At 40.1% G+C, this 26,732-nt stretch overlaps 1 long non-coding RNA gene across 1 annotated transcript in view; it reads left to right on the plus strand.

The window, feature by feature from the left end:
• The window catches only part of LOC118568866, a 61,130-nt gene that overhangs the window by 3,893 nt on the left and 30,505 nt on the right, over positions 1-26,732 (plus strand). Inside the window, exon 2 of the long non-coding RNA XR_004942995.1 lies at positions 1,383-1,556. This is a non-coding gene — a long non-coding RNA (uncharacterized LOC118568866). The remainder of the gene's footprint in view (positions 1-1,382; positions 1,557-26,732) is intronic.

The raw sequence follows: 26,732 nt of genomic DNA on the forward strand, positions 1-26,732 counted from the left end.
CAGAAGAGGAATGATATTTCTAATATCAGTAGGCCTGAGGTACAGACAAATAATTTGCATTTATATCAAGATTTTGGTGACACTGTTTGCTATTGGTAGAAAGACCACACTTTAAGAACCATTGCAAGGAGCCACAGGACCTAAGAGATAGCTCAGCAGGCAATGGTACTTGCTACTAAGGCTAATGACCACCTGAACTGAATCCCGGGAGCCACATGGTGAAAGGAGAGAACTGACTGCCTCAGGTTGTCCTCTGGGTCCCACCTGAGTGCCTTGGCATGCATGTCCCCTCCTCCCACAGAAAAAGGAAATATATGAAATTATTGCAAAGAAAAAGAATGGCTGTCAGAAATTCAAGATTAACACTTTATTGTTAATTAACACTGTGTAGCATGGGTAAACCTACAGATCCAATATGCAGTATCACTCCTTCTAAGCTCCCCATCCAATTTTAATAAAGCAGTGTAGATTACCTCCTTAGTGGTCAGGCTGATGCAGACTATTCCACAGTTAAGGAAGTATGCGGAAGCCACCACATTTGGATAGCAAGGGTGCTGGGGCTTAGCTTGTCTTTGGGGATCAAAGTTGGAAACAAAGGGAAAATAATGGACCAGAGCATTTGTTACCATGTTACTTGGAATATTATCTGTTTGACAGGGAAAGAACAGTCAGATCAAATTATATTGGCAAATGCAAAGTATTCTTTTTCCTAGTTTAGAAAATTTGAAGAGGAGTCAGCAATTGGCTCCACAGTACAGTAGTGATCAGAAATGGTTTTCCACCCTTAGTGCTTTATGCCCTATTAAATGTTTCTAAATGGTGACCATAGAAGGGGTAACAGGAAATCCACAGAGGCACCAGTATCCACTTTATCATCATTGACCAATAGCTTGCAGGAGAGCACACCTCCAGCCATAAATCATGAAACAACTAGACTGCAGGACCTGGAGTCCTGGATTGTACAGTTTCCAAAAGAACTCATGCGTGCTTAACAGCCTGACTCGCAGCAGATCCGGGATCTGGGATGACTTACACAAGGCACAGTGACAATAAACCAGGCAAACATGTGCCCAGAGGCCACCTAGGAGAAGAAACGTAGCAAGATGATGCTCTCTACTGGACTAGCTATAACATTAGGAAGACTCACAACAGACATTTCTGAGTTTGGGAGAAATGCTTCTCGTTCTTTGTACCACTGATTGTAACAACCTAGTCACCCCCATCTATACAGCCAATACCTGCATCCATCCATTTGTTTAATTATATTCTTTCTATAAAAGCCATAGGGAGTAAATACAGAGATGAAATCTAGTGCCACTAAATTATACCCTTGAGATGACTGAAATTCTGTGGATTTCACAATACCTGAACCCTGATTGCAGGAGAAAAAGAGAATGAAGAAGGATGCCCCGGGTGTTCCTTCCTGATTCGTGGCATCCTGGAACTTCGTAGCACCTTGAAAGATGACTTCCTTAACCCAAGACATCAACAGTCTCTACCCAGTCTAGAGATGACTTACCCCCTGCAAGGCTCATGGATTGAAAACTTGATTCCTGGTGAGTGATATTCTTTTAGGAGGTGTTGAAAATGCACGTGCTTGGACCTAGCTGGATGAAACAGGACACTGGGGGTGGCTTTAGGGGATCCAGCCCCTTTTCCCTTCTGTCCTGTCTGATGTAAGGTGAGTTATGAGTCCAGAGATTGTGGATTGAAACCTTTGAAATGGTGAGCCAAAAAAAGAGATGAGCAGTCACTGAACAGTGACACAGGCAGTACAGTTTATGAATGGAACTGGCTTGGATCAAATGTCAGTTATGCTAATTACTCACCCTTCACCTCTAGAATCTGTGGGAATTTTTTCTGAGCCTATTTTACTGTTGATTAATTTATTTATTAGTTTGTTAGTTTGCTCATTTGAAACTGGGTCTCCATAGTTTATGCTGGCCTTGAACTAGTTATGTAACCAGACACTGTGTAGAACTCATAATCCTCCTGCCTCCACTTCCTGAGTGCTGAGTTTATAAGCATGAACCATGACACACAGCCACATTTATTATTAAGCACAGTTCTTTCTCTATTTCACAGATTCTTAGGAGAATTAAATTAATATATATGAAATTTTATATAAAATACAATGTAGGTAAATGGTAATTTGATGTGGGATGTTCTGTATGCTGTGAATGTGCTGCTCTGATTTGTTGACAAATAAAATGCTGGTTGGCCAGCTGCCAGACAGGAAGTATAGGTGGGATAAGCAGACAAGGAGAATTTTGGGAAGAGGAAGGCTGAGTCAGGAGACGCCAACCCGCTGTCCAGGGAGCAGCATGTAATGGCACACAGGTAAAGCCACAGAAAACGTGGCAATATATAGATTAACAGAAATGGGCTGAGTTTAAGTGTAAGAGCAAGTCAATACTAAGCCTAAACTAATAGCCAAGTAGTTATCATTAATATAAGCCTCTGTATGCTTACTTGGGGGACGAGAGTGGAAGAGATTTGTCCCAACTGCCGGCCAGCCCAGACACAGTAATTTGCCCTCAGCGTTCTTCCAGTCCATGGTGAGAGAAGCACATTTTGGAAATTATCTTCAAGTTGATCTTATAAGCCCTATTTAAATGTTTTTATTGCTGGAAGCTCATTTCTTCCTACTGGTACTTATTCAATTATTACACATATTTAGCTAATTGAAAATACTTTTCTATAACAAGCTGTAAGATGCTCATTAAAGATCTGGCCATAAAATTCAAACAGTGGTTCCATTGTGTGCCCATATTATGTTGCTATTTTTTAGACCCAACCAGCCACGTTCATTGTCCTTGGTCCTGGCACTGGTCTCCCATGTATTTGCTGAATTAATGATCTTTATGCGGAACAGCATTGAATTCATTTCTTATGGCGCTGATGCTGTTGTGCATGTATGCATATGAATCTGTTCTCTAACTAAGAGACCTAAGGAGGAAATTGTGGAGACATATGGAAAATGGAGAACAGAATGGGAGTTCAAAATAAATGCTCATCCTTGGAAGAAGCCCACAAGTTCAGGTTATTCTGAAGCTCACTGAGGAGTGTAAACATACAGAGAATGCAAGCTGCTGGGAAACAGTGGTAAAGGGTGGAACCTGTGTGTGGGATGACTTTTTCCAGTTGTGCTTTGGAGAAACACTGCACATGAGCCTTATGGAACAAGAGCAGCACCACAATGGGAGTTTTACTACTGGCATTAGAGGATATGGGGATCTGTCTCTACATGGCAGTGCCCCTAAAGAAAGACACAGAATAGCGGCAGATGTGGTTCAACACAGCATTACCCCTCTGGTAGGAAATGCCAGCTATGGCCAAGATACACTTGGAAAGAGCTGGTGGAGAAGGTGAACATCAAGTAAGACCCTGCAGTTACTCACATGTCAAGTAATGGAAGTACTAAGTGCCTGTGCTAAGCACACCCTCCTCAATGCCCTCTCCAACACACAGCTTGTGAATATCAATGCCATTGCAAAAAACTTAACTAGTAGAGTATAATACTGGGATGCAGAGAGGGCATTGCTATTGTCAACCCATTGCAGTAGCTACAAACAGACACTGTATTTATCACTTTTCCTTGAGCACATATCTTCTCTATGCTTTAGATTGAGGCCTGTCAGTAGGTAGCATCCAACAATAAATATGATACTAAGATTCTACACACATTATACCTATTTCCCCTCCCCCCAAAAAAGATGTAAAAATATCTCACTGTCCACTGATACTCAAGAACAATGAATATCCATCTGATTTGTTTCTGGGAACAACTTTATGAAGTTTACTGTTTTTACTTATAAATTTACCAAAGTTGAACAAAAACAGGGAGTGATGGCTAAGCCTATTTAGGATCCTTCTGTCCTGATGCTATTCATCTGATAGTGTTAAAACTCTGTAAGGAGCCTCAGAAATTAATACAAAACTTATGGAAAAACTTTTAAGAAACTAAACAACTGTATTTATGATTAAAAAAAAACTTCTCTAACCCTTTACAGTATATACAACAGTCCTGAGTCCAGGAAAAGGGAGAAAGTACATGATGAATCATGAGTCTCAAAGGTAGAATCCTGACATTCAGGTTTTGACAGTTTGACAATTTTCTGATTATTTTGCTCAACATCACCCTTCCATTGAAAGTGTTGGGATATAGATGGCACTTGCAGCCACACGGAATGAAAACAAATAGACTTTTAGAACTCAGACAGAATTTCAATCCACTTACCTCTTTCCATAAGTTTAACACTGTCAATTATGTATGTTTGTTTGCCTTTTGTTTTTCCACACATGATCCACACGTGTTATTGCTACTTTGAACCCCTTCACATAAACAGAACTATGAAAAAGCTCTATCTACTTCATGCTAACTTCTGAAAGTTTCAGTTGGTAACTCAATATATTTACTTTGTCAAGATACTTTACTATATCATTGAAGAACATTGATGTGTAATAGACAAATTCAACATGGGAAGTAACAATTCCCTGCCCTGTGGGTAAATTTCACACCAGTTTTCACTGAATTTGTTCATGAGCATAATATACTTTATTTTCCATCCCCAACATACGATACCATCATAGCAAGTTGTAAACTTTCCCTAAGAGGTTATACCTTCAATCATACAGATATATGTGCAATGCTGGCTCTAAAAAGGTTCGTGGATATATAGTTTTAAGTCCTTATGTTTAAGAACATTTGCAGAAGGGAAGAGGCTAGGAGGAATTGATTGACTTTCTGAAGGTCATCATGCTGACTGTGTTTGGATGGAGGTTTGAAACACATGCTCTGGTTTCCTAGTCCTGGGCTTTGCACACGACCAAATAAACTTAACTCATGAAATCTTAATTGCAAACCCTCTTTCAAACTTCCCTAAAAAGCTGCAAGCCTAGACTTTCTTTTCTGCAACTACTTCTGAGAATGATAGGTTTTATCACCTTAATTTTCCTAAATGTGGAGTTCTTAGCAGACGACGACGATAAGATTTCCCTTATAGAGATTTCCCATAAGATGAGCCAAATCAACCACAAGCCACCATCCTGTAGCCCCTCCTGAATCTTCTGTTCCCAGCACACTGCTCCCAGAAAACCAAGCTACAACATCCTCATTATTGTGTCTCTTCTCTGTACCTTTGATCTGAAGTAGCCCAAACTGTGACATGATAGTGTTAAAGGTACTGTTGTATGACAGATCTTCCTGGGAAGACCCCCCTCTTTCTCTCTCTCTCTCTCTCTTACACACACACACACACACACACACACACACACACACACACACACACCTATTTACCACCAAAAAGGGAGCCCACAACAGACCAAAGTTATAATGGCCCCATTGTGCAATTTCTTGAACCATGAGTTTTTTACTGGGATTACTAACAGAAATATCAGTGAGGAGTTACTTACAGGGAGCAGAGATAACATAAAAGCAACTTCTTTTCCAGACAGCCCACCCCAATATGGGTGACAGCTCCCACAAACCTGCAACCCTGGCGTGCTCTAAGCTGGCTTGCAGCTCCACATTCTGGCTATCTTCTGTGGTGTGGCTGTTCAGTCTCCATCGCCAGCAACTGTTTACTCTCTCTTTTACTGTTTCATACTCTTAGGAATCTTACAGGCTTTTGTTCTCCAGGGCATGTGACTTTTTGTTTACCACCACTCTGGAGGAACATACAATGTTATCTCTTCCTAAAATGTACCACCAAGGTGGTACACCAAAATTATAGGATGTAAATGTCGACAGATACACATGGTATAGATGTAAGTGATAATAGATAGAGGTTTTTCTGAGGCTTAAGATCCAAATGAAATTGTGATACTTAGTCCTAAACAAGAAGAAAGAAACCTACTATCCACTTGTGTTAGGGTTTCTACCACTGTAATGAAATACCATGACCACAAAACAAGTTGTGGAGGAAAAGGTTTATTTGGCTTACACTTCCATATCGATGTTCACAGAAAGTCAGGGTAGAGGCTCAGATAGGCAGAAACCTGGATGCAGGAGCTGATGCAGAAGACATGGAGGAGTGCTGCTTGCTGGTTTGCTCCCCATGGCTTTCTCAGCCTGCTTTCTTATAGAATCCAGGACCACCAGCCCAGGGATGGCATCACCCATGATGGGCTGGGCCCTCTCCCCTCATCAATCACTAATTGAGAAAGTGCCTTCCTCAGGAGAGCAGGCCCTGCACCTGACCTGGGCAACACAATAGAGCCAACCCTGTTAGCAGAGGTATGGTTGAGCCAACCCTGAAGTGTGAGTGTGGGAGAGATGTTTCTCATCTTTCCTGTAGTGGCATGGGTGGGGGAAAGATGCCCTCCCACAACCCACCAACACCTGAGACAGGTGGGAGATCTGGTCTTGAGGTCACAAGAGTGGGAGAGCAGGCCCTGCACCTTGCCTGGGAAACACAATAGATCCAAACCTGTTGTCAGAGGTGTGGGTGAGCCAGCCCCAAAGTAGTGAACACAGGAAACCTAGCCCCACCCCTCATCTGCCATATCTGCCATATTGCAGCATGGGCTGGGGAGAGATACTCTCTCCCTGACCGACCCATCAATGCCGGAGGCAGGTGGAAGAACTGACCCTGTTGGTCATAAGAGTAGGAGAGCTGTCCCTGATCCCCACTGGCTGCAACTTTGGAAGAGCAGGCCCTGCACCTTTCCAGGGCAGCACAATAAAGCCAATCTTGTTAGCAGAGGTTTGGGTGAGCCAGCCCAGAAATTGTGAGCATGGGAAAGATATCTCCATTACCCATCTGTCTTGTGAAAGCATGGGCTGGGTGGGGGGAGAGATGCACCCCATGCCCATCAACACCTGAGGCAGGTGAGAGAGCTGGCTCTGTGGCCATAAGAGTGGGAGAGCTGTCCCTGACCACCACCAGCTTGGGAGAAGAGATGCTGCACCTAGCCTGTGTAGCACAATGGAGCCAACCCTGTTGGTGGAGGTGGAGGTGAGCCAGCCCCAAAGTAGTGAGCAAGTCCCCATCACCCATCTGCCCTATGGCGGCGTGTGTAGGGGAGAGATGTCCTCCATCCCACCTCCCAGCCATCAGTGCCTGAGACAGGTTGGAGGAGCTGGCCCTGGGATCCTAAGAGTGAGAGGGTTGTCCCTGCCCCTTTCCAGCTGCTACACTTGAGAGAGTGGCCCCTGTACCTCTCCAGGGCAACACAATAGAGCTGGCCCTGATGGTATAGGCTTAGGAGAGCCAACCCTGAAGATGTGAAAGCAGAAATACTGGTCCTGCCACTTACTCATTGCTTCAAGAGGTGAATTAGCAGGGGCAATGCTGGAGAGCTTACCCTGATGGTGAGGATGGGGGAGAACTGGTGGGTTGACCAACCCTGCAGCTATCTAAGCACAGAACCAGGGTTATGAGTTGGCCCATCCCAACATCTGCCCCATCTATGATCTGCTAAAGCATATGAAGGGACTTCACCCACAGACCCAAAGCTGCAGGATCTCCACAACACAGGGTAACAACAGGATATCCAAGAAGAGTCCCATTGAGAGCCTAGTATCAATTAGTGTATTAGAAACCAGGGGCCTCGAACCAGACCAATGACTGTTTGCAATGAACACTTGCAAGTAAAGATGTGTGGATAAACATGTTTACTGTGTGACTCACTGTGTCACACTGCAGCTTCCTTGTTGAGATTTTTAATCCCCTCTTTTTTGTTTGCTTTCTTTTTTATTTTTCCCTTTTTCTCTTAAATTCTGTTTTATTTGGGGCAGGGGAACAAAGGGCAGATGTAAAGGAACAGGGAAATGAATGGGATCAAGATACATGATGTAAAAAACACATAGAATAATTAAAAAGAAAGGAAGAGAGAGAAAGAAAAAGAAAGGAAGAGAGAAAGAAAAAGAAAGGAAGAGAGAGAAAGAAAGAAAAAGAAAGGAAGAGAGAGAGAGAGAGAAAGAAAGAAAGAAAGAAAGAAAGAAAGAAAGAAAGAAAGAAAGAAAGTGCCTTATACCTGGATCTTATGGAGTCATTTTCTCGACTGAGGCTCCCTCTTTTCAGATAACTCTTGTGTGGCAAGTTGACATAAGACTAGCCAGCACACTGCTTGACTATGTCCCCAGGTGACAGACCAAAGCTAAGGATGTCACAGAGCTGAATCTCTAAAGTGACACTAATGTTCTCTGTGATTGCAGTTCCTCCAGACAGAGCTGCTGCAGTCTATGGCAAGCCTTCAGTAATCCTGCCCATCCATTTAGGAGTTTTTATTGCCTTGATCTTGTGCAGTTAACCACAGTTAGTGTGAGCTAGTGTGTGTATATCCATGTCATGTCTAGAAGACATTTCATAGCTCTCCTACAGATCCTCTGGCCCTTACAGTCTTTATGCCCCCCCTCTTCTGTGATATACCCTGAATAGGGGGTTGATTTATAGATTTATCTATAGCACATACAATCAATTATTCTCAGCACTTTGACCAGTTACGAGTTGCAGCATTAATCATTGCTCCAAGAAGCTTCTCTGACCAAGGTTGGAAGCAATACAGATATATAAATATAAGCATAAATATTTAGAAACCTGTATAGCAAAATGAAACATATTTAGCAAAACAACAGTGGGTTCTTGTCTAGGACCTATGACCTCTCCAGACATAGGTTTTAACCACATTTACAGTGTCATGCATATATTCTCCCCTGTGGAGCAAGCCTCAAATTCAATGAGAAATTGATTGGATACCATCATAACACTGTTGAACAAGTGGGCACATCTGACCTGGCAGGCTGATGGTGTAGCTGGCAGGATCCAACACTGAGTAAGACCACTGATGTCTTTTCTCTCCCCAAACCCACATAACGCCTTCCAGCACTGCGAAGCTAGCCAGCCAGGAGGGAGTTTCCTGGTCAGTTCAATGTTAATTTCTCTATTTCCTGCAATCACCGTGTGTGGTGTCTTTAGCAATAGGGTCGTACCATCTAGCTATGGTGAGCAACCAAGAGAAATGGCAACAACTTGCATTGTTTTGTGTGCCTCTAGAGCCTCTTTGTCCAATAATTCATAGGTAGGAAACACATGCTGTAGTTAGAGTTTTCCTGTCTGACCCAGTCAGGACAAATTTCTCTTACCCGCCAGTCCCACAGTCGCTCAGACCCAACCAAGAAAGCACACAGAAACTTACATTGTTTACAAACTGTATGGCTGTGGCAGGCTTCTTGTTATCTACTTTTTCTATCTTAAATTAACCCATTTCTGCTTATCTATACTTTGCCACATGGCTTGTGGCTTACCAGTGTCTTTACATGTTGCTTCTCATGGGGGCGGCTGACAGTGTCTCCCCCCAGCCTTCTACTTCCCAGAATTCTCTTCTCTCTTGTCCCGCCTATACTTCCTGCCTGGCCACTGGCCAATCAGAACTTTATTTACACAGAGCGATATCCATAGCACTTCCCCTTTTCTTTTTTTTTTAAGGAAGGTTTTAACTTTTACATAGTACAATTACATATAACAAAACAATTATCAAGCAAGAATTACAGTTACAATATTAAAGAAGATATCCTATCTATCTTATATTTGTGAGTCTAAGGTTTTATATCTAACTTATCTTTTATCATAACTGAGGAAATTATAACTATCTAGTCTTCAACCACATCAAAGACCTCAGAAGGATATAATATTACCTGAGAACCAGGAGAAGGATGTAAGCATTTTTCAGGAGTCTTGCAAGAGTAGACAGAGACAGCTGGCAGCCTAGACAGTCACCTAATGTTCCTTTGTAAAGTTGGGGCATTTGTCTTCAGCTCACAGGGCTAGAGTCTCTCGGTCACTTCTCTCAGTGTCCTGTAGAATGTCTGGCAGTTTCCTCTGTGAAGCAGGAACCTGAAGGACCATTTTGTCAAGCAAAGTTCAGTGGTCACCTTTCTATGGGTCTTGTATGTCCACTTGATCGAGCAGTCCAGGCAAGAACAGTTTCTTGCCCAAATGGCTTTTTTTGCCAAGGTGAAGATAAACTCCATATGAAGTGTCTTCAATGCCCATCTTCCTCTCTGAAGTAAAACGGTGCTGCCAGGAGCAGACATGCCTCACTGTCCAGAAAGTCTAAATTTAAAAATATTTTAAATGTCATATTCTGTAGGTCTTTGAAGTATTTGAAGATTACCTATCTATCTGAAATATGTCTATGTATATGTAGAAGACTTAAGTAACATGGCTACAAGTATGATTATCATAGATGACTAATTATTAATCTATTTTTAATTATCTACTACAATTTAAAATGAGCTATACAAACATAATACCTTAAACATGAGTAGAAATACACACACAGTATAACAAAATTAACTTTAAGTTTGTATCAATAGACTAAAGTCTATACCAATGTAAAACATTTTAAACAAGTTGTTGCTCTTTAGAAGTAAGTTCCTTAATCTACCCTTTTATCCTATTATATCTATATCATATCCTCTTTTCTTCTTTAGAAAGAGATCACATTTATAATCAACTTGCTTTAAAGAAAAATACTGGTTTTTCTCTGTCCCACACCAGAGGGCTCTTCTGATTTGGGACACAAGAATCTCTTAACCTTTTTTTAAAACAATGTGCTTGGGTTTAGAGAAGGAGTGAGCCAATTCCATCTCCAAAGCCAGCTGGGAATTTGGGCGTAGTTTTTACTACTTCCTGCTGGAGGGGGGCTCTGGAGGGGACACAAAGAAAATTTTAGGATTATGGAGTAGTCCATTAGGGTGAACCTCTGAGCCAGTTGCCTTGAAACCATTCTGGACGTCGGATTATCTGGGCCATGGTGTCATTGGAGACCTTTCAGGTGGTCTTGGGTGATCAAACCTGATGTATCTTAATCTGGAACAAATCCACAGCCTCTGGCTTTCTGTGGAAACAAAAGCAGAGACTCCTTTCCAAAGCAACATATCCTTATATCCAAATTTTGAAGTCAAGGTACCTTTAAAATTTACATATTTGTTTAATTCAGCAGCTTTTATGATCAAATCTTTTTGCAGTTAAAAATCCCAAAGACAACATAAACCAGATTCTCTGTGTAATATCCATCTTTGTAAGACTGAAACGCTGCTATGGCTGCTGGCTCTGCCCATCTCAGCTTCCCAACATGGCGGTGGTACAGTTTACCACCAGTTCTGGGTCTGCGTCTGGAGCCATGTGTACCATCAACTATCAGAAGCAGTTCTATCAAAGCAGTGCATAGCCCAGAAACTTTTTTTTTCTTTTTTTAAACTAGCAAAGACTAAATCTACCACGCAGCAGAATAAAGTGCCACTTGTAGACTCCTCATTCCCGCCACACTGCAGGTCAGACACACACGCCAGGAACCCGCCATAGTAGCTCAAACTGGCAGGCTGCCGCTAACTTGAGAGAGACAATTAGGAAGCTGTTTTTAGCTCCGTTTTAGAATCTTTTTTTTTTCCTCAGGTTTTAGATGGAAACTCTTGCCAATAGGTTGGGCGCCATTTGTAGTTAGAGTTTTCCTGTCTGGCCCAGTCAGGACAAATTTCTCTTACCCGCCAGTCCCACAGTCGCTCAGGCCCAACCAAGAAAGCACACAGAAACTTACATTGTTTACAAACTGTATGGCTGTGGCAGGCTTCTTGTTATCTACTTTTTCTATCTTAAATTAACCCATTTCTGCTTATCTATACTTTGCCACATGGCTTGTGGCTTACCAGTGTCTTTACATGTTGCTTCTCATGGCGGCGGCTGGCGGTGTCTCCCCCCAGCCTTCTACTTCCCAGAATTCTCTACTCTCTTGTCCTGCCTATACTTCCTGCCTGGCCACTGGCCAATCAGAACTTTATTTACACAGAGCGATATCCACAGCAACATGCCTAGCATTAAGATTTTCATTTAAAAACTAATGTCTTCTTAAACACGTTTTTAATATTATTGGTAATAGTTTAAACCAAATAGACTCAGACCAAAACAATTTTTCAGAAAAGGAAGGAATGCACCAACCCCTTGGCCTTGGGATACAGCAATAAATTAAAATCTAAATTAAAACTTGTTCTTACACCCATGTCTGAGCTTCCCTGATGCTCCAATCAATTCAGGGCTGAGGTGGCAAGAGGAGACAGATGGGCATTTTCCTGCCACTTTGTTTCTTCTCATGTGTGCTGCCCCTTGAGGCTTTTCCTGAACAGGGTCTAGAAAGAGGAAATAAAAGGGAAAGTATAGTTATTTAGAGCCCGGGTGGAGGTTAAGTTACTCTGAATTTAGCTGTTCTTTGTTAATAATACCAGATCATCAGTGAACTGTGTTGGTCAGATACCCAAATGTAAACACCTCTGCAAGATACACTGTTTACTCCAGCACTTTGCAAGTACTCTATACTATACAGTTTATGGTGTTTGCTTATATCCTGAAATTCTCCCTTAATGGTACTTTTCTTCCTTTCTCAACCTGTTTCTGCAGTTTTCTCATGCCTCAGCAAAACGCTTTTGGGACCTGGTACTCTGAAGGTAGCACAAACCTTTCATAGCCTTTTTTTAGGCCATAAGCTTCTCAAACATCTACCCCAGGCCAAATGAGAAAGGTGAACTTGCTCCCGGATGCCTGTTCATTCTGCTCTGACATTGTGGCTGCTTTGGCCTCTAGAATTATTCAGAGAATGCCGGAGTCTCCAATTCAAGCTCATGTCAAACATCAAGGAGCATGTGTGTGCCCTCCCGAGATCTTTCTCACCATTTTGTACTCCTTCACAGCCCCCAAGTAAAGACATAATGAACTCTGGTCTCTACAGGGTCTGTAGCTGGTGACAGAAATGCTAATTTCTTTTTCAAAGTATCCTCACTATGTCCTTGTGATCCAGGAGAAATCAGGATCCCCCTTTAGGGTTCTTAGCCTCATTAATAAAAGAATTTAAGGATGAACTCAAATGAAAGTGCAAGGAATTTTATTGAAGTTTTAAAGAAAAACCTCAGGGCAGGCAGGCTTTAAAACAACAACAGCTGCCTAAAGGCTATGAACGGAAGAGAGAAGAAAGAAAAGCCGTGCCATCTAAGCTGGTGTGGCAATTGGACACAAAGTAGACAAGCAGGCATGTGGCAGGCAAGGAAGCTGTAGAGAAAGGGTAAGAAAGTCCAAGATGTTAGGGTAGGGGGAGCCCAGAGTGCTGAGGAAGGCATGCTTAGAAAAAGTACAGAAAGAGGAAAGCGAAAAGCTACACTTTTCTGGATAACCCAGAACAACAAGCCGACTTATGACCCAAGGGGGTTCAGTTTGTCAGCTCCTCCACTAGGGGCAGCAATTCTGAGAAGTACAGGACCTCATTAAAGGACTAGTTACTCTGCCTGTGTCTTCAGCAGGGCTTAAGCTGAGCCCACCTTCCTAGGGGTGGTACCCGAGCCAGAGGGACTGACCTAGCCATGCTGGGGTGTTACGTCTCCACCCAGGCCAAAGATTTCCCTTAATAGCCCTTTACTGCTGCTCTGACATCAGTGTCCATGTAAAAAGCCAAGCATGGTTATGTGCACACCTACAACTCCAGCGCCATGGGAGACAAGGGGATCTCTGGAGATAGATTCTAGAGAGATGCAAACAAATCCAGTCACCCAAGATATGCACCAACAAGAGACCAAAGTATGATTTCACCAAAGTCCAACTTGGTGAAACTCCTGAGTTTATTGAACTTTGTGGCCGAGGACAAAGACTTCTTTGGTAGAGGGCTACTTATAGGAGTGTGGGTGATCCTCACACACTTGCATCAAGTGCCACCCTATCACAGGTGACAATCTCAAGGAATCTGCATCACAGAGTCCTGCTTTCAATCAACCTTTTATCTATAATCTATTATTTCCCAAGATCACTTGCAGCTGGCCAAGGGGAGTAATAACTGTAATGCCAGGGGAAGGTCTCCTGACTCTCCCTAGACTTGGCTACCACTGTGTTGATTTGCTCCATCTAGTTCCCATCACCATGGGGCAAAGTCCAAGATGGCATCTTGTTGTGACCATGAGAAAAGCCTAAGATACCATTGTGGGTTCAGTGAGACAGTCTCAAAGGAATAAGGTAGAGTGTGACAAGATAGGACACCAGATGTCCCCCTCTGGCCTCCACACACACATGCATTATATCATGTCCACAGTCACACATGCACCACCCACATGCCTCCCCAAAGCAAATCTGAAAATATCATTTTAGCATACAGCATTGAAAATATCTGTACTATATCCCCGGTGATGAGCTTGCTGGGTCATAGGGTTCGTCTTCTCCTGAACGTTGAATACGATTTTCCACAGGGGCTGTGATCATTACCCTCACACTAAGAGTTTCCTCACCAGCATTTGTTATGTTTTGTCCTTTTTGAGCACTTCCAGAGACGTTTGCATGTCTACCTTTAGTGCACCACAATCCCCATTAGGCAAGCTGTGGCTTCAACCCATGTGACCATTTATAAATGAATGGATAAAAATGTGTTTTGTAAATAACAAATAAAAAGGATAAAATTTTGGACTGTTTCTGCAATAACATAGGTGTTATTCCTGGATAAATGTGACCAAAGATCTCTAACATCTATCCATCTACAACTGATTAAAGTGATGATTCCGCTCAAGACTAGCTTGGTCTACTGGTGACTTTATTATGAATCCTGACTGGAGCATGGGTGAAGGATTAAGTAAGAATCACAGGTACGGATTGTCTACTAGAGAACGGATGACTCAAAAGCAACTGTATTACCGAAAAGCTCATCTCAGAATACAGGATGGCTAATGAATGTTGAGTTTCTGGAGACCCCTGCACAATCACTGGGGAGGGACCCTGTGAATCTTGTAAATTTCTGGAACTTAGAAGCCTTGCAAGCTCTGTTTATTTTCTGAGTTTTATAATCCTCCTTCCTCTCTCTAGAAGAGGATATTTCTATTTGGAAAAAACAGCTACAACAACAGGTGAGCCTCAAAGACATTATATGTGGTATAACAATACTGGCACAAAACAAAGACATTATGATCTCACTTATGTGTGCAGTTTTCAAAACCTGATTATCACAGAAGCTCAAAGTACAACAATTGTTATAAGAGACTTTGGAGTAGGGTAGGAGTTGTAGTAGAGATGGACAAAATTGCCTATTAGAAGAAAAAGATTTTATATTCTATTGTATGGTAAAGTGGCTATAGTTATTACTAATGCATTATAGATTTCAAAATAACTATAAAGGGAGATTTTTAATTTTCTCATCAGAAAACAATACTGAATGTTATAGGGAATAGACACATTAATCATGCTGATTTTTACCATAATACAATATATACATGAATCAAAATATTACACTCTACCTCATAAATGCAAACACTATTATGGGACAATTGAAGAAAACAAAAGGAAAATGTCTTTATACTTTACTTTATCTATGAAAATTCAGTCTACCAAAAAAATGTTTGAGGAAAATATCCGAGCATTGGATTTTTTATGTTGAAGACATAGAGAAAAAGGAGAAATGGTTAAAACTGGGGTTAATAACTGGGTGTCCTTTGCTATGTTACTATGATAATCCAATTGTAATTATTCTAGAATGCTAGAAAATGGTCAATTCTTATAATAGTTATTTTCTCTTTGTTAAGTTAAACTAACATACTAATTTTGGAAATCTTCCCATCAATAGGTGTAAGTTTTTAATTGTTGTTTTGTAATTTTTAGTTTTTATTTCTAGCCCTTAAATTTTGTTATTCTCTAACTATGGGATTTAAAGACATTCACCACTAAGAGTCTCATTGAGTTACCTCACTCAGGATGATATTTTCTAGTTCCATCCATTTGCCTGAAAATTCCATGCTGTCTTTGTTTTTCTCTGCTGCATAGTACTCCATTGTGTATATGTACCACATTTTCTTAATCCATTCTTCAGCTGACGGCCATCTAGGTTTTTTCCAGGTTCTGGCTATTATGAATAGTGCTGCTATGAACATAGCTGAGCATGTATCTTTGTGGTATAACTGAGCATTCCTTGGGTATATGCCCAAGAGTGGTATGGCTGGGTCTTGAGGTAGATCAACTTCCAATTTTCTGAGGAACCACCATACTGATTTCCATAGTGGTTATACAAGTTTGCATTCCCACCAACAGTGGAGGAGTGTTCCCTTTGCTCTGCATCCTCTCCAATATTGACTGTCATTAGTGTTTTTGATCATAGCCATTCTGACAGGTGTAAGGTGGTATCTCAGAGTCATTTTGATTTGCATTTCTCTGATGATTAAGGATGTTAAGCAGAAGGACAAACATGGTATGTACTCACTCATAAGTGGATGATAGATATAAAGCAAAGAACAATCAGACTGCAACCCACAGAACCAGAGAGGCTATATAGCAGGGGGGACCCTAGGATGACTGTGGCTTATAATAAGTTTTGGTTTTACTCAATTACTGGGCAAGCCTTAATGAAACATTTCACTATTAGGATAAGAATTTGTACTGTATCAAGCTGATGACAGGAATAAATAAATAAACAAACAAACAAATAAATAGAGTCTCATTGAGTTCATAGGATATCAAATGATATACACAGGGTTGGGGAGATGGCTCATACTGTAAAGTGTTTGCTGTGAAAGCATAAAGGCCTGAGTTTGGAGATCAAGTATGGTGGTTGAATCTGTAACCCCACTGCTAAGGGGTGAATAAAGGCAGGTCCAGGGGTTCACTGACCAGCGTCTAGCCAATTGGTGAACTCCATGTTCAATGAGAGACCCTGTAGCAAAACATAATCTGGAGAGAAATTGAGCAAGACACTTGATGAGGATCTCTCACCTCAATATGCACACACACACACACGCACACACACACACACACACACACACACAACACATACAGAGAGAGAGACAGAGAGAGAGAGAGATTATTAAACTCAAATGTCACATGACCAAGGAACTTGCCTTTGCATCTCAGACATCTTTACAACTTGTTACTTAGATATGCTCCTAACTTCATCTTTATCTGTTGTAAGATCAAACCAGATACAACATGGGTTCTGGATAGTATTTTTTTCCTGACTGGAGATAGTTATAAAAGAAAGATAAACTACTATATTGTATTCTTTCCTAATACTCATGATCCCCCAACTTTAAAGAGTGTTTCTTTTTGAAGACTTATTTACATATTTTATGTAGATAGATGATTTGTCTGCATGTACATCTGTACACCAGAAAGAGGGCTTTGGAACTTATCAGACTACAGTTATAGATGGTTGTGAGCCACCATGTGGGTGCTGGGAATTGAACTCAGGACCTCTGGAAGAGCAGCCTGTACTCTTAACCACTGAGCCATCTCTCCAGCCCCTAAAGAGCATTTCTATTCCCAGTTTTATAGGTGATAAAATTCCACTTTTATCACCTGTAATGAAGATGTTATAAGAATTTCTGGATATTCAGTATGAATGCACATTTGAACTCTTTCATGAAAATGTTCATTTATCTCAGTGCTATTGTGGCAAGCAGAGTTTAAAGAGTCATTAGAGGGTTTGTAATATAAGTCCAATCACCCACAAATGTTTCTACAAGGAGTCATACCCAGATCTACCATGCTGGCACACAAAATACTCAGCTACTGAACAAAGAAAAGAACTATAGGCAACTGAGGAAAGTGGGTAGCAGGAGAAGTGGCCCTTTATAGGGAAGTATTAATACGTCAATCGGTTGTTCAGTGCCAAATGGTCAGTCATGAAAACATACATACAAGTAACATGATATAGACCAAACAGATTATACATGCATGCAACAACAATTAGTGAAAAAAAGAGGCCATGAATTTGAAGGAGAACAAAGAGAGGTATATGGGAGCCTTTGGAGAGAGGAAAGGAAAGGGAGAAATGTAATTATAATTTTGAAAATTATATATATGTATATAATATTAAATATAATTATAATATAAAAATATACATATATACAATTTTAAAACCTCATGTATCCAGGAGATTAAGACAAGAAGATCACAAGTTCAAGGACAACCTGGGCTTATAATGAGATCAAACATTTATATACAAGTACTACATTATCAATATTCAGAAATTATAGTCTTATAACCATGCCTATAATTCAGAAGTGAGCTATACAGTAAACTGATTAAAATTCTGTTCCAACCAAATATTTTATTTACCCTAAAATTAACTGTTGTTTTGGACTTCTTTTCAAGTTGTTTAACTTCTTTTGTGTGTGTGCATGCATACTCCTAAATCTACCTCAAACCCCTCCCTACTCATCTAAATATCCATTCAACATATTTATTCACCGTCTGTCAGGGAGCGTTCTCATTTCCAGAGCCACTAGCCTCTAGACACAATGTCTAGTCCTTGTTTGTTTGTTTGTTTGTTTGTTTGTTTGTTTGGAGTGGAGTTACACTACTGTCCTTCAGCAGCTTTCCAAGAAAGAGTACAAGAGAGTAAATGTTTTAAGACTCCCTTTATAGTTCATTGATCATTTACTGAGTGTAAATTTCTAGGTTGACAATTCTTTGCTTTAGATTATAGACTATATTGCTCTGTTCTCCATTGTTCTTAATATTTGTTATAAAATCTGAAACCACTCTTATTCTCTTATCTTTGTGTGCTGGGTTCCTTTTCTGGAAGCTTATGGAACTTTTTCTTTATCCCCAATGCTCTAAAATATGATGGGCCTTGGTGCGGATACATTTGTAATAATTCTTCAAAATCCTTTCATTCTAGAAAATGGTATCTTCATGTTCTAGGCAATGACTTTGAATTATTTTGTTGGTAAATGTCCTGTATCCATTTCTTTAAACCCGCACTCTTACCTCTCCTGACTTTTGGGTGGTCTTCTGATTTCTTTTTTATCTCTTTCATTTTTCATTTCTGTTTTTGTTTGGGGTTTTAAGTTCATAGCATTATATAATTATTCTTATTCCATCTACCACATTCTTTCATTGTCTTTTCTAATTTTTAAGTTCTTTTATACTTTTGAATGTTATATTAATTAATTTTCTCATCCATGTGACCAAAAATCTAACAAGTTGCAACTTAAAAGAGGAAGAATTTACCTTGGCTCATGCTCAGGGACTACTGTCAATCATAATGGGAAAGGAATGGTGGTAGAATTGGCTCATGGTTGTGGTAGAGGGACCATGGAGCAGTTTGCTCACATCTCAGTAAAATACAAAGCAGAATAGGGGAGGAGAGAGGAAGAGAAAGAAAAACAAGAGGCAGCCAAGAATCATGTGACCCAAGGACCTGTTCCTAGTGATCTACATCCTCCAGCAATACCCCACCTATCTCCTAAAGATTCCACAACCTCTAAAAACAATGCCACCAACTAAGAAGGATCAAGTGTTCATACACTACAGGGAATAGGCTCATTTAAGCTGCAGTATTCCACCTCTGACCCCCACTGGCTTATGGCCATATCCTAATGTAAAGTGTGCTCAGCTCAACTTCAAAAGCCCCTTAGTCTGACTGTTCCAATGCTGTGAAATTACCAAAATTCTAAGTCTCTTCTGAGACTCAAGGCAGTCTCCCCACTGTGAGTCCCTGTTAAAATACAAATGTATGCTTCCAATACACAATGGCATGGAAGAATCATTAATAATCCAAAAGGCAGGGACAGAAGAAAATACTGGTCCAAAGAAGACCAAAGCAGAGCAGAGCAAATACCAAGTCTTGCAGCTCTGTGTTTGGCATTTGAGGCCTTCAGTGGCATCATCTGGGACCCAAGAGACGTTAGGAGCCCTGTTCCTTGTTCTGTGGCCACCACTACCAGTGACTGCCTCTACCAGCTCAGTTTGTTGCTTATAACTTTCATTAGCAAGTATCTCATGTTTTGGGCTTCTCTAACCTCCTGAAATCCACACTGCAATCTAGGCTTCACCCTCAAGGCTGCACTAGCCAACTCCAAAGCTCAGAGCAAGAAATCTGACACTGCTACACAGTGCCATGGCACAAGACACACCCACCTTGTGTTTGCATTTCACAGGCTTATAAACCCTGCACCACATGGATGACAAATTCTGCTTCCGACTGGAGATTCTAGAAGCAGGCTCACTTGGACTACAGCAGCAGCAGCTTCTGTATGTCTTTGTGGTGGCAGCTGGGAAGGCAGCTCTTTGGGGTGGGAGGTGGGAGGTGGGAGGTTATCTCATGCAACAGCATTTGCATTTTTTTTCTTTTTGCAAACTAAGGTCCTTTGATGGAGTTGTGGTGTCCTGCCTTCGGGGCAGGTTTCCGATTGTTCCAGTGCCAATTGTGGGGTTACTAATCTCTTCAACAGCAACAACCACTTTCTTAGTATTTTTCCTGTCCACAGCTTTCACCAGGTTCATGATCTTTTTCCTATCAAACTTGGTATTTTTTTCTTCTGTGCAATCTTCTCTTCCTCTTCTCCCTCTCTGTAAATCTGGGTCAATGCAGTGAGCATTAACCATGGCCCTGCCTGAAAGTTAGGCTATCCAGACTCTCCCTCTAACAAACAAATTGGTGCATTACTTTTGAATTTTACCTCACCTCAAATATCAGGACATGAGTACAAACAGTAAGATTCTTTGCCATAATACAGCATTAATAGCCTCTAGTCTAGTTCCTGGTAGAGTTATGCATTCTCCCTTTGAAAACATTGTTGAATTCTTTCTTTATTATCTGTCTTTCTATGGGCCTTCAGTTTTTCTATTCTCCCATCAGTGTAACCCATTAAGCTGTTTACAGCCTTCTGGGACTTCTCTAGATATAAACCCATTCCATAGGTGCAAAAACATGTTTGTCATAGCAGTGACTCATTCTGTATTAGTTACTTTTTACATCACTGTAACCAATGATATGACAGGAAACTAAAGGAGGAGAGTTTTATTATTTTGTCTCATGTTTGGAGGGGATATCCAATATGATGTGGAATATACACTGGTGGGTAATCCTGTGGCAGCTAGAACCTGAGGCAGTTTCTGCCTCATATTCCAAGAGACCAAAAGCAGAGATGGAATAAGAAGCAGGTCCAGATATAAACATCAAGGTCCACCCCTTCAAGTCCCTATTTTCCAGTTAAGCCCCACTTTTTATAGGTTCCCCCAAATTCCCAAACAGCATCAGTAGCTGGGAAATAAGTGTGCAAACTCATGAGCTTGTGAGGATATTTCAGATTCAAACCATAGCAGAGGCTCATTTTGAAGTATCCTGTTCTTCATCCATAACTAAAACCTTGTTCCTATCTCTCTTGAGGTACTCATGATAAATCTTTTAAAATAGTCTTTATACCAAATCTGGCCTTTCTATTTTAGTTGTTATATTTGATTCAGAAACTTCCCAGAGGTCTGGGAATGCTTGGTTGTCTCATCGTATTAGAGAAAAAAGGAGCTAAAATCTGCTTGGCACAAAGACAAAGCGGTTGTATGAAGTTTTATAACCTAGGGGGAGAAATCACTTGGGATCATCAGCATCAGTGTGTGTAGACATTTTCCTCTTAGACTGGTGGGGTTTCATGGAGAAGATTCTCCCTATCTCCTTCCGGACTAAGCTTGCATGAGCCCAGGAGGGAAGTAAAATGGAAGCTTGAGCATTCATTGTGCGTGCATGACTTGAACTGCTGTTTTCAGTAGGAAGCTTCCATTCTCAATCATGTCAGATATCCAAGCCCAAGTACTCTCTTCATCATTTGAATAAATAAACTCCATGTTTCATATGGAGAATGAGCCATACCATAGGATCATAGAGCAGGCCTAAGGAAACAGGAAACGTAGGCATCGGACTGCTTATAAAATAGCTCCTGAAGAGTTCTTAAAAGTTCTTAGGGTGACCATTCCCAACTCTCTCACAAGATTAATTGAGTTGGATTTTGAATTTATCTACTGTGAACTAAAATTTTGTCAGTTTCAATCCATTTACTGCTATTTCACTTGATTTCTAACAGTCAAAATTCTCTTGTTATTTTGTGATCCTTGTTCATTTACAATTTTTGAAAAAGACACTTTTACTATTGCTTGGGCATTGAGAGTGTATTAAAGTAGATTTATTCCACTTTTATGTGGAATTTAGCCTCTGATGCTCTCCTCGACTTTACTGGGGGAACTTAAGCACTGAAAACTAAATTTAGGTAAGCATAGGCTTTGGTTTACCTTGAGTAAACCCTAGAGGTAAAATGCCTGGGTCATACAGCACAGTGTTGTGTGGGCTATTTGATCACACTGTGTGAAAATGTGTACCGTTTTATTCTGATTGGTTTAATAAAGAGCCGAATGTCTAACAACAAGGTAAGAGAGGATAGGTTGGACTTCCAGGCAGAGATTGGAACTCTGGGATGAAGAGATGCAGCTTTTGCCAGCCAAACATGGAGAGAGGTGGACACACATTATGGAGAAGAGGTAAAGAGCCACATGGTAGAGCTTAGATTAACATAAACAGATTAATTTAAGTAGTAAAAGCTAGTTGGGAACATGCCTAAGCTAAGACCAAGTTTTCATAATTAATAAGAAGTCTATATGTCATTATTTGGGGACTGATAGTCCAAAGGAAAAGTCCAACTATAGGGCAGCTCTGAAAAGTTTTTTTTTTTAAAAAATTACAAGATGGTTTTCCAAAGTTGGAATACAATTTTATATTCTAACTGGTAGTATGCAAAAGTTCAATTTTCTCTACAACATTTAGCACAGTCAGATTTTTAATATGTCTAGCTATTTTAGTGTGCATGTAATGGCATTTCATTTTAGTTATAAGCGATATTTCTCCAATGATTTCCTAATGAGCTTATTTTTATCCATGTTTTTCCTATTGAAGTGTCTATATTTTTTGCTCATTTGTCTATTTGTTTGTCTCATTTATTGAGTCGAGAGTGTTTCCTACATATCTGTGCTGTCATTATCTTCAAGTACGTGTTATGAATAATTTCTACCAGTCTGTGGCTTGCATTTACATTTATTTTGTGGAATATTCTTAAAATATTTCATTTTGATGATGAAATACAGCTTGTTGGGTATTCCGTTTGGTTTTTACCTTTTCACTTTTATCTATTGGTCTTTTACTTATTCTAGGTGTGTAAAGATATTCTCCTCTACCATACTTTCTTCTAAAAGGCTTGTAATCTTGGACTTTCTCATTAAGTTTACAATCCATTTTAACTTAAATTTTGAAGATAGTATGAGGCAAAAATGTATCTTCACAAATTTAATTTAATCTGGAATCATTTTTTTGAAGTCTTACTTTTCTCCAATTGTGTTGCTTTCACACTTTTATAGAAAAAAAAAATCCTGTGGCCAACTGTGGATGATCTTTTTCTGGATTCTGTTCTTACATATACAGGTAGGGGTTTTTTCAATTACTTTTGTTATTTTAACCAAAACACGTCTTAAGATATGAAGCCTTATTATAAGCATTAAAATCACATAAGATGGTTCTCTCAACTCCATTTTTTAAGTTCTTTTGAACTGTGTAGATCCATATAAATTTTAGAATCAATGTGTCTATTTCAACCAAAATGTCTACTCCTATTAGAATCACACTGACTCTAGAGACAAAGTTTGGAGAGACTTACAATTTTGTTTTGTTTTTAAGATAATATAATTACATTTCTCCTTTTTGTTCTTTCCTCCAAATCTTTCCGTTACCCACCCCTCTTGGCTCTCTTTCAAATTTATGCCCTTTTTAATCCATTGTTATTGCAGATACATACACATATGTTGCATATATACATATGTATGGCATATAATATATGCAATACAAGCTTCTTGGTCCATATGCTACTTCTATGTATGTATATTTTTGAGGCTGACCATTTGGTATTGGATAACCAGTTGGTGTGCTCTTCCCTATGGAAGACTGTTTCTCCCACTCCGAGCGTTCTTTAGTTGTCTGTAGTTCTGTGCATGTTTGAGGCCTCATGGACTCAAATCTTCTAGCCCATGAGCAACTATTCCAGTTGCTTTGATTTTCCTTTGAGAAGTTGTTTTTGATAGTTTGAATGTAGTGGTTTTAGGCCATTTTGTTAAATTTATTCACAAACACTTTATAGTTTTGGTTATCTTCTGAATGGAACTTAAAGTTGCTGTCATGCTTTTCTCCTTTTATAGAAACAAACACTTTGTATTTTAAGAGCATTAGCCTTGATTTCTGTGCCTTTGCTACATTCAAGAGTCCCCAAAGTTGATTTGGAAAATCTTGTATGTTTTCTATGTGAACAGTCTTCCAGTGGGAAACAGTTTCTTCTTTCCATTGCGATCTCTATGATTTGTGGGGTTTTTGCTTTCTCCTTTTGCAAGGAGTAGGGCACAGGACAGCCACTTACAAGTTGTCTGATTTTCCCCCTGTTTCACCTCTGCCTTCACCCTTTTCACGTGGCTTTCAAAGGAGTGGCGTTATGAGAGAGAAACCTTGGCTTTGAGATGATAGAGCTGGATTCTAATTCCCTCCCACTACAATGATGTAATTCTAAACATGTCACCTTCAGTGGGTGCCTAAAAATCATGAGCTTCTCCTTCATCTTGAAAACAGAAATGTTCTTTGTTTCATAGGCAGATGCAAGATTCAGATTAAACTGATCACATCATGCATAGGAGATACCAGTAACTACCTCCTCCACCTTTAAAAACATCCTCTTTTCAAAGGTCAAATCATAAACAAGTGTTCTTCCTAAGAATCCTCACTAAAAGTCACTGCGAACTATAGTAGGAAGAATGAACACCCAAAACCCCTCTATAGTAGTGGTTCTCAACCTGTGGGTCATGACCCCCTTAAAGGTTGCCTATCAGATATCCTGCATATCAGATATTTACATTATGATTTATAATAGTAGCAAAATGCAGTTATGCAGTAACAATGAAATAATTTTATGGGGGGGGGGGTTCACCACAGCATGAAGAACTGTATTAAAAGGTCACTGCATTAGGAAGTTTGAGAACCACTGCTGTATAGGGAACAAAACATAATATACTGTACTTAAACTTTTAATAAAATACTGTTACTGGACCCCTCATGTTTCTGGTATTGATGGTACCATAAACTAGATCTGTAGTATAACACAGACTTTGACCTTGTGACTTTCTATTAACCCTGTGATTAATCCCGGAATTAGACACTATGGTTCTGCTCATCCTCCCTTAAGGAGAAAGATTCTAAAATGTTAATCAGTGCCATACCACTCTCCTGATACATTCCAAGTTTCAAATTTTCTTCCAGTTCAACAACTCTCTCCCCACACTTTCCCCTCTGAAATGTGTATAGTTTGCAAGTGACAGTCTGGAAGCAAGATCTGCATTGTCCTATCTGGCCTGAATTATGGGGTAGATGACTGGGTCCCTGTAGCATGCAGTGCAGACCAGGGCCATGTGCTATTCTCCTCGGGGTCAACTACAGCCTTGCTTATGGCTTCTGACCAGATTGCATTTCACATCACCTATATTAGTGATAAGAGATTATGAGATACCATGTAGAAATTAATGGAATAGTACAGAATTCCATCAACCACCTTGCCATTAGCACAAAGGCAAACTATAAAACATGGTTTTAAAGATGCAGGATTAAAAGGGAAAGAAAGAACAGAATTGTTTGACTGTGTTGGATGGCACCAAGTGTCCCTGCTGAAACGATACATCTTTCATATTGCCAATACTACTTGAAATTTCTGCTCCCCTTCTCCCCTTCTATTCCAATCCATAAAACAACATATCATTTTAAGTATTTCTTCAGCCTTGCATCTTTTCAAACATGTCTTTATATTATATTGTTCTTCTAAAATTGCCCACTTTTCTCCTTTGCTCTTCTCTCAAAAATTCTAAACATTTTTATTAATAAGGAAATGCACTGTCTCTGTCTTGTTTTCAGTAGTTGTACAAGTTGGGGTGAGAATGGCACCCATAGGAGCAAGTGTTTGACTTCTTGGTTTCCAGTTGGGTAGAACTGTTTGGGAAGGATTAGGAGGCGTGGCCTTGGAGGAGGTGTGTCACTGGAGACTGGCTTTGAGATTTCAAAAGACTCATGCCATTTCCCATGTGCTCTCTCCTCTACCTCCTGCTAGCAGTTTGAAACATGTGCACTCAGCTGTTCCTGCCATCATGCCTTTATTCCACCATCATAGATGCTAACCTTCTGGAACTGTAAACCGAATTAAATGCTTTCTTTTGTAAATTGCCTTGGTCATGGTGATTCATCACAGCAAGAGAAAATAACTACGACACTGGTTCATTGTTTACCTTCTGACTTGTTTATGGAGCTTTTTGCCAGAATTCTTAACAATTTTACATTGTTGGAATGTTTTAAGTAATAGGACATGCAAATGGTTAACATTTAACAAAATGCAAGATAATACATGTTTAAAAATAGAACCAATTCAAAAAAGATACTGTTACAGAATTCTGATGAAATCAGATGTGTTCAGTGGTGTGGCCATAGATCATTCTAGAATTCTGAAAGGAAGCAGAGTAAATTGCAGACAATGAAGTGACTTGAGATAGTCTACACTACCCTCAAGAGTGTTTATGAAAATACAATGCACAGTCCATGTATTATGAGCAAGATTCAGTAGGAACACAGCTGGACTACATTACTTGGATTTACAGCTGGTCAGGTGTATCACTGGGATTGATTTTCTAACCAAAAGGATGTAAGTTCCGTGTATCACATCTAGGTCTTGTACCCCTGTCAGCCTTCTGCTAAGAAAAAACATGATTCCTGGATGCCTCATACTGAAGACAACGACATGTCCGTTATCTGAGTTATTCAATGGTAACCCACTCTACTGACCTATTTGCCTATCCAACGCTGTCACTAATTAAAACAAGAAAAAAAAATGTTTCTAGAACATGATAAATGTCATACATTTGGGGAATAGACACATCATA

This window comes from Onychomys torridus, chromosome 17, assembly GCF_903995425.1.
Source record: "Onychomys torridus chromosome 17, mOncTor1.1, whole genome shotgun sequence".
NCBI lineage: Eukaryota > Metazoa > Chordata > Mammalia > Rodentia > Cricetidae > Onychomys > Onychomys torridus.